Source organism: Rhagoletis zephyria, unplaced genomic scaffold (genome assembly GCF_001687245.7).
Source record: "Rhagoletis zephyria isolate East Lansing unplaced genomic scaffold, Rhagoletis_zephyria_1.1 Rzeph_scaffold_05733, whole genome shotgun sequence".
NCBI classification, from domain to species: Eukaryota; Metazoa; Arthropoda; class Insecta; order Diptera; family Tephritidae; genus Rhagoletis; species Rhagoletis zephyria.
The window spans coordinates 7,751-13,124 of NW_016162816.1; the positions used below are offsets into that span (position 1 = coordinate 7,751).

At 36.2% G+C, this 5,374-nt stretch overlaps 1 long non-coding RNA gene across 1 annotated transcript in view; it reads right to left on the bottom strand.

The window, feature by feature from the left end:
- Positions 1-464: 464 nt before the first annotated feature.
- The window catches only part of LOC108372415 (uncharacterized), a 25,012-nt gene continuing 20,102 nt past the window's right edge, over positions 465-5,374 (bottom strand). Inside the window, exon 3 of the long non-coding RNA XR_001848860.1 lies at positions 465-506. This is a non-coding gene — a long non-coding RNA (uncharacterized LOC108372415). The remainder of the gene's footprint in view (positions 507-5,374) is intronic.

The window sequence follows — 5,374 nt, forward strand, 5'->3', positions numbered from 1 at the left end:
CCTGAGAGTCGTTTAAAGTGGAAAACCGCGTATCAACAAAATGCAAAACCGCGTATGTGAACTTGTAGAACTTATTTTCTAGAGCGTAAAAACGCTCATATTTCAAAACGGTTCTCTTTTTTATAAAGCAATCGCATATCTGGCTAATATATTTCAGGACGAATGGATTAGGATTGAGCCAAGAGCTTACGCGGTTTTGCAGAATTACGATACGCGGTTTTGTACTTTAAACGACGATATGCAAAGCCTGCGAAGTATGCAATGCGATGAATAGTGGAAGTGGACCACTAGTTAGTTTAAACTTCTTAAATAATAACATGATCGCCAATGCTCCAATAACCGCCCGATGGGACCCAGGTTCGATTCCTGGTCCGACCAACATTCAAAAACTTCTGTCGTCGAACGGAATTCGTTTGAATTTTACAAACATATTTAAATTGATATACATACATGAATACCCTTACCTTTGGATGCGCTCTGCGGGGAAATGCTACCTTTGGGTCGATCTGTAAATATAGAGAAAAATAGCATGAAACAATTAAGAAAGCACGTTATGCGAAAACAATTTTAATAAATTTTCGTACAAAAATTCTAGCATGTAGTATACATATAGATATTTATATATACATATATGTGCAGTACAAATATGATAAAAGTGTTAGAGTAGCTGAAACAAATGGGGAAGTCTATGACTAAACATAAAATGTAAATCCCTGCCTACGTGTGTACTATTCAAACGCAGATATGTTTATGGAATTGTGCTTCTATATTTAGGCAGTCGCAAAAAACTTGGGGTTACAATAATGTTCTGAACAGAGCTGTGTTACAAAAAAAATGCTTTCGAAGCAACATTTTAAATGGCAACACTTAAGCCGCATTAAACGCGAAAATGGCAACAAAGAGCACCACAAATGGCGGTGGCTACAATTCCATTTTTTATCGGTATTGCAGTAGGCTATGTATCTAAAAGCAAACAAGTTCTATATAAAATTTTTATTGAAAAAAATGGCAAAAAGAGAGTGAAAAAATTATAAAATAAACCTGATGAGAGGAGAAGTCATAAGATGGGGACAGATGATACCAACAATTCTTTTGACTTTTTCTTTTAAGTATTATTTATTCCATGTATATCACGTGTAGCTCTGTGCTCAAGGCGACAATGCATTGGCAACATTTTAACACAAATTTTTCCTAGCAATCCATCCACCCCAATCAGTGGCAGATTTACCGTAAAGGCAACATAGGCAGGTGCCTAGGGCGACAAAATTTAGGGTCGGCAAAAGTTTAGTTCGAAAAAAATAATAATAATTGCAAGTTAGCTGCACTGAAAGTAGAATTTGTGTTTGTACATTTTAAGACATAAATTTGAGATTCAATTATGCAATCAGAAAATAGGACAACACTGTTGGGCATTTTTGATATTATTTTAATGATAATTTTTAAAACTACTAGTTTAGTATTTTTAAAATTATAACTTATCTAGTGAAAAAACTTTGTTGATGATGGCTTTCTTCAAAAGTTGAAAACCTTTACTCAAGGAAAATACCACTTTTTCATCTTAAAAATTGTAATAAAAGTATAGTAAATAACATAAATTCGAATATTGCTGTTTATTGCTAATCGTTCCAAAACTGGTACTTCTTAATCAAAATGTTTTTTTTTTTTCGGAAAATGGTCGGCAAATTCTGAATTGTCTGGGTGCGAAAAATATTCAAATCCGCCATTGACGCCAATCATTGGCAGATTTTGGCACATACATATTTTGTGGAAAATGTTTAATTAGAATATGTCTACATACAAGCACATACATAGATATGTAGGTGTACATATATGTTGTTATAGTCGCGAGGGCTTAATACTGAGGCTTAGAATCTCCCCGACAAAAATCTCCCGCAACATTAATCCCCGCACAAAATCAACCGATAAATACGCCCCAATTGAAGCGCTCGCAATCCGCTCCTCCTAAAACCGGTATTAGCAAGAAAAACATATATTATCTGCAACAACTACGCAGAAATATCGCCAGTGTCAACAATAGTACAGCCGCACAAAAAAACTTCCGGATAAAATCCCTCAGAAAATTTCCCCGGTCAAAATCTCTCGAAACAAACTTTCTAATAGCGGCTCCTAAAAAAGTATAAAGCAAATCTTTTTTTATTCATTTTAATCAAATGGATCCATTATTAAAGAAAACAGTAGAATATTAAACAAAAACAATAAAAAGAAAATAAATCAAACCCATGGCGGAATTATACCAGATGAAGTAATTAGAGCGAGAAGAAAGATTATGACACTGCCCTATTTGAAATTTTTCCTATAAAATTTGACTATAGGTCAGCCGAATGTCATAAAATAAAGCGGTAAAGCTGTTTTATTTCTTCACTTGTCTATTGCGCTACTTTTGAACCGTTACTGCACCGAATCCTAGGTAAGTAGCTACTCTATTAACCCGTGGTAGTGCACATGGTAGTGCAGAGTCGAACCGGTCGTAAGCAGGATAGCAAAAAATTAGGACAGAGGGCGCCCATAAATCACGCTAGTGACTACTTTAATAAATAGTAGTGCAGATAGAGCTGATGGTGACTACCGCCTAGGATATTGCCTTGTAAAAGTAATCATTGAAATACACTGCAAGTAGTCGGTCGGTAATTGACGGAGTTTATCACGTAGCTACCGATTCAGCAGTCCTGTAGTCGCTCCCCAAGCAAGATTTTTTTTTTAGTTGGTACAACAAAAAATACGAATCACGATTTCTGTCAGATAGCTAATATGGCGAAGAAAAAGAAGAAGAAGAAGAAAGGAAACTATCTTCTAAAAATTTTTGTATTATGCATTCAACGACAATCACATTAGCAACATTTTTCAAATAAACAAGAATATCGGGCATAGCAGTCGCGACACTTCTTTCTCTTCACTGAAGCTTCAGCTGCAGTGTCACCCAAAACAAACGTATATTCGCTCATACCTTGTCCGCCCTTTAATAAATCGATAAACTTCCACAATGACACATGTGCCTCATCAGCTTTGCTGTTAAAAGCACCATGCCCTCCAAAGCATTCGTGGTCCTAGCCAAGCTAGTCAAAAGTGTGTCATATTGATTCTATTTCTATTTCGCACCAACTGGCCCAGCCATGTTTCCTCAAAATAAACTAAACAGGAGTCAAGTCGTTCTTCGTAATTTTTAAAGAATGAAGAGCCAATCAGCTTCATGTAGACATCACCAACATCATTCAGAGGCACAAAAGCCAACGCCAAGAGTTGATTGAAGTCCCGTTTAAATATCTCGCGGCGATTTATACAAATTTAACAATTGTTTTGATTGGATATTCCTCCAACAACATTGAGCCAGATGAAGGAAACACCCGTGAATTTGAAATTTTGGGAACACCTTCAGCACGGCATTTTGAAAAGCGAGCTCATAATCGCAAACAATTCACGTATGTGCGTCGATTGGCGTTTGTCGGGCAACAAATCGTACACTAAGGGAATATTTTTTCCACCAACATCACCGTGTAATGTAAAAGGCGCATAAATGCCTCAGGGACTATTTTAGGTGCAGTAATTGTGACAATAGTCATATGATGCATTTTGCAAATGATGTGGGATAAGGGCTGTAAGCGGATGTCAAATTTTTGATAAATAATTTAAAAGGTACATAAAGAAACCATTAATGCAGAAAAACAGTTTCTTATTCGAGAACACTATAGCTAGGAGCCTTAAAAAAATATTTTCAAATGCAGTTAATAAATAAAACAAGTGCCAAATAAAATAATCTTTGTTTACTAAACTACCCAGTCATGGGACGAGCTTAAAGTACACTCGTTTGTCAAAATTTTTTTTTGGTTAATAAATAATTTTTCGAACTAATTCGCACAATTCAACTTTAGCTATTTTTAATTTTGTATTATACTTAAACGTCGACAAATATTTTTAACCTGCAGTTAGTGTTAACCAGACATTGAGAAACTGGGCCTACTGCAAAAAACTGATTTTTTTTTAAGGAGATACTACTAAACGGAACTTCTTCGCAGTAATACACAGTTTTTTGCCAAAAAGATAAAGACGAAGCACCGTACCGCGCCTAATAGAGCACGCCTTACCTTAAAAGTTATCTGTCGTCGCACTTAAATTTAAAGGTGTGTTTCTACGAATTTCATCGACAGAGGCGAACATTTACGGAAATAATGACCTCGACCCAAAGTCACTTAAAAATTTATAAGGTGTGAGTCTTCTAAAAATACGAATTAGCAAAAAAGGAATCTACTTAGTGAAATTCACTGCATTAGGGTCAGAGAAAAAAATATGCATTCGTCCTTCGGGCAGTTTTAACCAGTAATGTCATTAAAAATAATTAAAAATCATAAAATTTCAATTATTATTATTTTTCTTTTTTTGTTGTTGTTGTTACTTGTGCATACCAATTTCCATTCACTCTGACACGCTGCAAGCAACTACCCTGGCGCGGCATTGCGTGATGTTGCATAAATGATCGAGGTGCTGCTGCTGCCAATTGTCGACTTCAAGTTGGGATGTGCTGATTGCGAGTAATAAAATCAATGCGGTGGCAATGCTAATCGGTGCTGAAAATCTTGTTCAACGGAAAAAGTTGAAAATGAAATGAAATTAAAGGAACCAATAGCAAATAAAATGGCCATACATACACTAAGGGAAGGGGGAGGATGAATGGATGCTTCGAAAAAATCTATTAAATTGCTGCAAAAATGTGCAAAATGAAAAATGATGCGGGGAAAGTGAAATGATTTCGCAGCAATGGAACGAACTCTGAATGGAAATATTGCACAACTGAAAAATCGGAGAGAATGAGCAGTTGTTGACGAATGGGACGTGAGCTGAGTGTTGTGCACGCGATACAGAGGCAATGGTGACTGTACAGAAGAACGCTGACAGGTAAAGCGCCGAAATTCAGCAGCAAGCTCGACGATTATTTCCTGTCGGATGCGGGCGGTGGGGAAATCGATTTCGAGATTAAAGCTAAAACTAATCAGCATTGAGTGGACGGAATACACACACTAACGAACGTGCAAGCACATACATAGATATATACGAGCATATGTATACACATGCATACGTACATATATACACATAAATATGTACTATATCTAGAATTAAGAATACAGGGGAACAGGCGTAAAGTAAGTGAGTTGGCAGAAATCTGTTAGCAGCACTGCTCGGCTTGATGTTCCGCGCGAAAATCAGCCGACCAGTGAGATGGTCAGATGACCACAATGCAAAGCGAATGACCAAAAATTACACTGATAAAAATTTATAGCACAATAATATTTCTTTCAAAATTTAAAAATTTCAAAAATTTTTATTTATGGGTGCTAATACATGCAGCGTAGAGATTATTATA